Source organism: Arvicanthis niloticus, chromosome 21 (genome assembly GCF_011762505.2).
Source record: "Arvicanthis niloticus isolate mArvNil1 chromosome 21, mArvNil1.pat.X, whole genome shotgun sequence".
Classification (NCBI taxonomy): domain Eukaryota; kingdom Metazoa; phylum Chordata; class Mammalia; order Rodentia; family Muridae; genus Arvicanthis; species Arvicanthis niloticus.
This window is the reverse complement of record NC_047678.1, coordinates 38,528,877-38,537,555: the sequence shown is the minus strand read 5'-3', so window position 1 is coordinate 38,537,555 and position 8,679 is coordinate 38,528,877. Positions and strand designations below refer to the sequence as shown.

Below are 8,679 nucleotides of genomic sequence, written 5' to 3'. Positions count from 1 at the left end.
GCACACTGTTAAAATCATCGTGCATATGCTTAGAGGATTCACCCTGTGTTCAGAACCTGGTGATACTTGTCAACACAATCTGACAATGTGAACGTTGTCAGTAGTTAAGTTGTTGAAGTATGAAATTAATCACTATAAGAGAGAGGAGCGGGAGAGGGATGGGGAGGAGTCTTTACAGTATGTTCTGCTGCAGAGGACTAGGCAGTAACATCTGGAATTCAGATCAGTGTCAGACTATGAAAACTTGGGTATATCTCACATATAATCACCAAGACGGCAGCTGGGCCATGGAGAATGCTAAGTGTGGAGTAAAAATATCTTCAGTGGGAGACTTCACAGGGGCATGGGGGCTGTGGTAGAGTGCACATCTGCAGTGCCGTGTGAGTGAAGCGGCAGGGTACCCACAGCATGCTAGCGGAGCCAATGGAGACAGCAGCAGACTTAGCCGCACATCAAGACCCAGGACCAATCCTGGGATGGGTGACTTCTGACTTTGTCTCTGAGAGCCTTCAGTTGATACATGAGAAATCCAACTGCACTGCAGGGCAAAGCCACGTATATGTATTTGAGGCATAAGGCAGAAGTCGTTTTGGATTTTCTCTGACTAGATCACCTGAAACAAATGAATGACCAATGGGGAAGAAGCATCCTCTCTCCAACTCTAAGATGGATTCCTGTTGGTGCATGAGCCGGTGACATTAACTGATATCAGAGCAAAGGCTTAAACTAAACTATTTTTGTTGATGGAATGGGTTTGGAGTTAAGATGTTTCCAAGACAGAATCAGTAGGACCTGAGATCTAAGTAAAAGTTCTACTGGGGAATAGAGATTTTAAAATGACGCCCAAACCTTATTGGACACCAGTTACTGATTTTCCAGACCTGCCACCAGAGTGTTACCAGCACAGATAGCTAGCTCCTGCCGTCTAGACCTTGAAACGTATTAGGGACTATGACAATTTTACAGATCCCGTAATACAACCCATTAGAGACTGACTGCGTGAAAGTTGTTTTTGTATACATAGCTCTTTTGTTCAGGAGTTGAAATCAGGGAGATAAACCACATGAATGCTGGCCAGCATACATGTAGCTGGTGTGCCCAACTCTAACCTCCACAACAGGATCCCACGCCTCCTGGGAGAAACGACAAAGAGGATTTTGAAACAGATGGCCCCTCACTCATGCAGGATGTTAATTGCAGGAGAAACTGCGTGGGGTGCTGTGTGAACTATCTGCAGCACTGGCTCAGGTTTTAATGTGCTTTTAAAACTATTCTCTGAATAATGCTTATCAATAATGTATGAAGGCCAGAGATCAGGAGCTACCAAAGTTAGATGAGTACACAGGCATGCGTCTTTCCGGCCTTGAGCTATCAATGGCTTCTAGGGAACAAACCAAGAGAATAAACTGCAAAAATACAGGTGATAGGATACCACCAGAATTTCTCCATTCGCTGACTGTTTTCTCCTGGACAAGGTTTTGCAGCAAGTCACACACACACACACACACACACACACACACACACACACACGCAACACACACACACACATTCTCTCTCTCCCCTCTCTCTCTCTCCTTCTTCTTCTTGTCTGTTGATAACTTCTCTGTGTCTGTCTGTCTGTCTGTCTCTCTCCTCCTTCTTCTTCTTGTCTGTTGATAACCTCTCTCTCTCTTTCTCTCTCTCTCTCTCTCTCTCTCTCTCTCTCTCTCTCTCTCTCTCTCTCTCACACACACACACACACACACACACACATTCTCTCTCTCCCCTCTCTCTCCTTCTCCTTCTTCTTGTCTGTTGATAACTTCTCTGTGTCTGTCTGTCTGTCTCTCTCCTTCTTCTTGTCTATTGTCTATTGATAATCTCTCTGTGTCTGTCTGTCTGTCTCTCTCTCTCTCTCTCTCACACGCATGCACACACACACACACACACACATTCTCTCTCTCCCCTCTCTCTCCTTCTCCTTCTTCTTGTCTGTTGATAACTTCTCTGTGTCTGTCTGTCTGTCTGTCTCTCTCCTTCTTCTTGTCTATTGTCTATTGATAATCTCTCTGTGTCTGTCTGTCTGTCTGTCTGTCTGTCTGTCTCTCTCTCTCTCTCTCTCTCTCTCACATGCATGCACACACACACACACACACACACACACACACTTCTTAGTTTCTATTGATAACCTGAGATGCACCAGCACTCCTGGCTCCCCTGTATCAGCAGACCTCCATCTCTTTCATTAGGCTCTTGACTATGTATCTCGTCCACTGATGAGCGGATGCTATTTCCTGTATTCTGTCTTTCCTTTCACCTTCCTTCTACACACCCTGTTTCTTATTTTCTTCCCTTCTGTTTCCTTTCTCTTTCTTCCTTTATTTTTTCCTATGTGTACACCTGCATACATGTCTGTGTACCGCATACTTACCAGAAGAGGGCACTGGGTCCCCTGGAACTGGAGTTACAGACAACTGTGAACTGCCGTGTGGGTGGTGTGGTGAGAACTGAAGTAAGGTGCTCTGGAATGGCACACAGTGTCCTGAACTTCGGAGCCATCTCTCCAGTGCCCCCTTCCTATTTATTTTGAGACCAGTTCTCACTCTGTAACCAAGGTGGACTTGTTGACCCAGCTGGCCTCAAACTCATGGCAATCCTTCTGCCTCAGCCTCTCCAGTTCTGGGGCTTGTGGGTCTGTATCACACCCAGCTCACCTTTGTTGTTTGTTTAGTGTCTTTTTTCTGACATTAGGGCAGTTGTTTCAGCTGTCATAGGATTGCTATTCGCATGACTGGTCTGTATCCATTCTCCTTTCTCATATATCCTTCATCACTCATATGTTTTGATCTAAACTTTGTCTCCTGTAGACAGCAAGACAATTGGACCATGTCTTTATCCCTAGTCCTTCTACCTCTGATTCCGCTGTTTAGTGGAGGCAGCTTTCTTTACTGTGGTTGGGGGAAGACTTGTGTTTCTATCCGCTTGTGTTCTCTATGTATATCATGCCTAATTTTTGACCATCTTTCCTATTTTATTACTGTTTTTCACCGAGTGAATTATTTTTTGAAATGTTTTTACTTCCTGCTTGATAAAGTGGGAATTTCTGGTTTTGTTGGTGATTCAGCTATATATCATGTTTTTTTTCTGGAAATTGCCTGATGAAAGAGCATGTGATGTTTTGCTGGAGCAGATCCTGGAGAGGACATGCGATGTTCAGAAAGAGTATAACCCAAGAGGTAGTGGATGATGCTCTTGTAGAGGTGTGTCTTGCTGATCTTTGTTGGGCTTCACTCATGCTGACGACGTTCCTGCATTAGTTTGCCTTGCTTTCTTCTCTGACCTTTGCTTGTCCTGACTTTGTAGAGAGAAATGCACCAAAGAACTTCTGATGGTGCTTTAGCCTCCTTTTCCCATTTCAGCGAACTCATGCCGATTGATTGGCAGAGTCTCTCATTTTCTTCTGGATGGAGCCACTGCTGCTGATTCATGTTTGGTGTTTTGATAGTGGACTGGACTGCTGGCAACGAAGATTGGAATCACCCCAAAGAACTACTTCTAGACAAATCCACATCCCTTTGTCCTATTAGCCATCTTCCTCTCCTACCTTTGGTGGGTGGGCTATAAGGGAGACTGAAGCATTTAAGAGCCCTTATTAAAGTAGGTTTTGAAAAATCTGAACCTACAGCTTGAGAATTTCATACATGTACACAGTGTATTTTCATAGAATCACACACATTTACTCCCCCTACTTCCTCCCATACCCTTCCCAACCATTTTGACCTCCCAATTTTCATTACATTAAAAAAAAACCTACTAATCCATCTAGTGCTGCCAGTATGCAGATAGCTGTAAAGCATCCCAGAGACAGGAAACCCACCATGGGCCTCATCTCAAAAGAAAACTAACTTTCGCTGACAATAGCTCCTTAGCTTGGGGTGGGACTTTGTGAGCCCATACCCTACCCCAACAGGTGCTAGAACTCTGTCTGGCTTGATCTTGTACATACAGTGACAACCACAGCGAAGAACTATTTCTGTTGTAACACTTGAATTCCTATAATGACATTCCCCACTGTCTTAGTTGGGGTGTCATTGCTATGAAGAGACACCATAACCAAGGCAACTCTTAAGAAGGACAACATTTCTTTGGGCTGGTTTATATTTTCAGAGGTTCAGTCCATTATCATCACGGTGGGAAGCAGGGCAGCGTGCAGGCAGGCATGGTGCTGGAGGAGCCGAGAGTTCTACCTCTTGATCTGTAGGCTGCAGAAGGAGACTGTGTCTCACCCTGGGTGTAACTTGAGCATATGTAACCCTCAAAGCCCACCCTCACATTGACACACTTCCACCAATCCGTCCATACCTCCTCCAATAAGGCCACACCTCCTAATAGTGCCACTCCATATGGGCAAACACATGAGTCTATGGGGGCAATCCTATCCAAACTACAATACCCACTAAGAAAATCTCTCTCTCTCTCTCTCTCTCTCTCTCTCTCTCTCTCTCTCTCTCTCTCTCTCTCTCTCTCTCTCTCCCTCCCTCCCTTTCTTTCTCCCTGTATGTGTGTGTGTGTGTGTGTGTGCATGTGTGTATGTGTGTAAGTGTACGTGTGTATGTGTGTAAGTGTATGTGTGTATGTGAGTATGAATCCTCATGGAAGCCAGAGGTATCAGATCCCCAGGCTGAAGTTATAAGTAGCTGTGAGCTGCCCTGACCTGGGTACTGGGAATGACATTCCAGTCCTCTGCAAGAGCATAAAATCTTCTTACCTGCTGAGCCACCTCTCCCCCTCCCTTTCCTTCTGTTTTAGATGTTATTTTCTTCGAGGCTGATGTTCAGCTCAGCTTATCTCACCACGACCTCTTCCAGATGTGGACTGGCTTGATTCCAGTGAGATACAGACATCTTCTTCCACTTGGCTGTGTTCTTTCCCATCTTTTGCACTATAATGAATAAAGAACAGTACAAATAATAATGACAGCGAACGGACATGTTGCAAATCTAAACACACCGTGTTATAATCATCACCTCGGATAACTTTATGCGTAGTAAAGTTCTTGAAGGTTAAAAGAAGATATGAATTTACTTATGAAGTCTGTTGTGTTGACCTTTAAAACAATTCTCATACTTTCGAGTGTTGCTGTGAATTTGAGGGATGATCTGGTGTAGTCCCATCAGCTGCAATTCTTTAACGAAGCTTTGCTACTTTGTAGCAATATTGTCAAATAGATGGTGGGTTTTTTTGTTTTGTTTTGTTTTTGGCTACTAGCCTAACTGTGTCACCTGCTGCACACATTTTTATTAAATGGCTTCTTAAATAACTAAAGAGTCTAAAACAGAGAAAATTTTTACTAATATTACCTTCCCCTCCTCTTTGGGTGGGGTTGTTTGTTTTTTGAGACAGTCTCTTGTGGCTCAGGGAGCCAATGGCAACCAGAAACTCTTGCCTCACCTACCTTCTCATCTCAAGAACCAGGATGACGTGCTCGTGCCTCTACACTGGCCCGTGTTGAGAGCTGTTATGAGATTCTGCACACAAGGTAAAGCCTTTCACTGTGAGATTTTCGTGTTCGTACACACACGTCATCCCATCCTGCTCTCAGTCACCCGCTGCCTCTCTGGTTCTGCTCGCTGCCCCGATGGTCCCCTTCCAGCTGTTCGCATCCCACACATACACCACTACCCTCTTGTGTCTCCTGTTAACTCGCTCTTTCAGATACCTTCTTCCCCCACAGTCTCCTCCATATTTTCATTGTACTTTTTAAACTTACTTCTCTCTCTCTCTCTCTCTCTCTCTCTCTCTCTCTCTCTCTCTCTCTCTCTTTCTTTCTTTCTGCCTTCGAATCAAATTGCAGAGCTACTTGCTTTCACCCCAAGCTTTCTTTAGCCTCTTCTATAGGGACAGGTCTGTTCACAACAGATCCGTTGTGTCTCTGGTTTTCCCTTTTTTTTCCTTTTATCTCCATATTTGAAAAAGTAGTTTGAGGCCTGCTATTGGCTCCATTTTTCCTCCCGACATTTTAACTATCTGGTCCCATAGTTCTAGGTGAAGATTCGGGTGTTTATCTCATCGAGCTGAATATTACATATGATGATTTTCTTTTCTTGGTATTTTCATGATTTTTGTCTTTGCCTTTCCTTCTTGGTGTGTATAGTTTAATGTGTCCATGTCTTGATAACTGCATTTTTTAGATTTTTGAGAACATCTTGGATGTGTAGACTCATATTTTAAACAAAATTTTTAGGTTCTAGATATTTTCCCCTACTTTCTCTCTCCCCTGTCTTCTTCCTAGTCCTCCTTTTGTGATAGGCTGGCATCTCAAATGCTAACCCACTTTTCTGAGCCTCGTTCACATCCCTGCTTTCTCTGTCTCTATTTATTCTTCAGAGACCATAATTTCTATCAGCTTGTCTTCAGATCTGCTATCTTCCTGCCTGTTCAAGTTTGCTGAGCCTCTTTGTGACTTTTTCTCTTTAGTCACATACTTTATGATTTTTTTTTAACCAGTTCCTGTTTACCGGTTGTCTCCTTGTTAGTGTCTTGCTTTGACATGACATGGTTTTTGTCTCTTCTTTCCCTCCTCCGGCTTCTCTTACTTAGCTATTCTTTTATCTTCACCTATGCATGTTTTTTTTTTTATCTTCATGTATTGCATGTTCCTGTGTGTGAACACTGGCACACACATGGGTTCAGTGATGTGTGTGTAAAGTCAGAGTACAATCTCAGGTGTTATTTCTGCCTTACTTGAGACAGAGACTCTCTTGTTTGTGCTGTGAACACCAGGCTAGCCAGAATGAGAAATTTAGCTTGTTCCTATCTCTCTGCTGAGTGTTGGAATTACAGACATACACCATGGGTTCAGCTTCTGTGCCTTCTGGGGATTTGAACTCAGTCTTCACAATTGCACAGCAGCCTTTACCCAATGAGTGATCTCTCCAGTCTCTGTTAGTTCTTTGAATAGCTCTATTGAAATCTTTCTTAGATCTGACATTGAAACACTCAGGAAATAAGATTCTGTAGCCTGTATTTTGCTTGTTAAGGGGCTGCACCTCCCTTTTATTGCCTGACTTGTGGTTTTGTTAGTGTTTTAAACTCTAAGTATATTATAGCACTTCTATATTCTGATCTATCTCTATGCCCTACCACATTTTTCTGCTTTTGTTTGATCAGCTTCTTGTAATTTGCCTGCTCTACCCTGAAATGTATAGCTTCTTCTGGGATTTCTCAAGGTCTAAGTCTTGAGCATGTGCACAGATAACCCAGTGTAAAAGGTCTTGGCATCCCTTTCTCTCTGAAATGTCTGTTACACTGTTTGTTATTATACCCAGATGTTTGTCAGTGAGGGAATCACCAAGATTTTATCCCTAGGCTTAGGATTCAGGCCAGTTAGTTAACCCAAGGCCTTAGTTTCCCAGTATATGAGACAAAGGCATCCAACACCTACCCTGATAAAACAGTTGATGATACCATTTAGTCACAGAAGCAAACATGTCTGGCAGAGGATCTTGGGATCAAAGTATATAATTCGTAGTTCCTCTCTTATACAACTGCCCTCAGAGTCTAGATAGAATATATAATAACAAGAGTTTAGAAAGATAGATCTCACATTCTATGGAACTACAAGACTTTAGAAGGATTGATCTCAATTCCTATAGTACTAGGTTTTATTTTCAGTCTTACCTCTGTTCATCTCCCTTGCTGGCTACCAACAAGTATCAGCTGAAATTTAACTTCTCACTCTGTTTCCAACTGTCACTGAGCAGCACCATGGAGGTTTCATGATGGATTTTGTTCAGCATCCAAGTTCATTTGCAGAATAAACTTGCTATTGAGAGCACACCATGACCTTCCCAAGCATCATCCAAATCAGACTTCTCTCCAGGAGAAGACAGTAGTGACGGTCCTTCCTTGAACAGTTTTTGATTCTATTCCACAGTGGGGAAAGATGCAGAAGCAGAAACAGAAACATCACTTGGTTTACACGCCACATTTTGTGGCTATTTACAAGTACAAAATTTACTTGCTAATGAAACTTAAATTTTTCTCAGGAATAGAAGTCACACTGGTGTTTGAGTTGGGTTAGCTTTATAATGCTGGGAAACACTGTCTTCTGCACATAGCATGACATCCTAATCTGAGCAAATCTGATTCCCTACAAGATACTCGCAACAAGAATACCAGGTCTGTTGATATCCTCCTCCCAGTAGGAGGACTTAGGGAGGACCATTGGACACTCACCCGAGGTTCCACCTGTTTCTTCCTGCTTCTCTTTCTCGCCTGCATGTAACTCTGCCCCAGACGAATGCTGGTTTTCAGACTTAGTCGAGTATAGAGTAGAAGGTTACCCAAAGATAGATTGTGGGTAGGAATGCATGTTTCCATGCAGCTATGTGGAAGCGGGTGAGACCCTTTGGTGACAGAGCTGTTCTGGAGTAATCTTTTGTCTTGTAAGTAAAACACAACTCATTGTTTTCACCAAACTGGCTTTGGTAGAATCATTACTTTGGTCTCATTGGTGCTTGCTCAAGGTAAGTAGACATTGTTCAAGTCTTCCCAGGGAAAGTTAATACAAACTAAGTTCATTGGAAAATAGTCTGTTGTACTTCAAAGGTTATCTATCTATCTATCTATCTATCTATCTATCTATCTATATCTCCTCATTTAAACTTTCAAATTGCCTAAAGATTTTCAGCATTTACT

At 42.9% G+C, this 8,679-nt stretch overlaps 1 long non-coding RNA gene across 1 annotated transcript; it reads right to left on the bottom strand.

Annotated features, from left to right (window-relative positions):
- Positions 1-4,625: 4,625 nt before the first annotated feature.
- On the bottom strand, positions 4,626-7,900 carry LOC143435410 (uncharacterized). The gene is made up of 3 exons (XR_013105693.1): positions 7,660-7,900; positions 7,424-7,539; positions 4,626-4,921 (listed from the first exon to the last, which is right to left on the bottom strand). It is a non-coding gene; the product is annotated as an uncharacterized LOC143435410 (long non-coding RNA).
- Between the last annotated feature and the right edge of the window lie 779 nt (positions 7,901-8,679).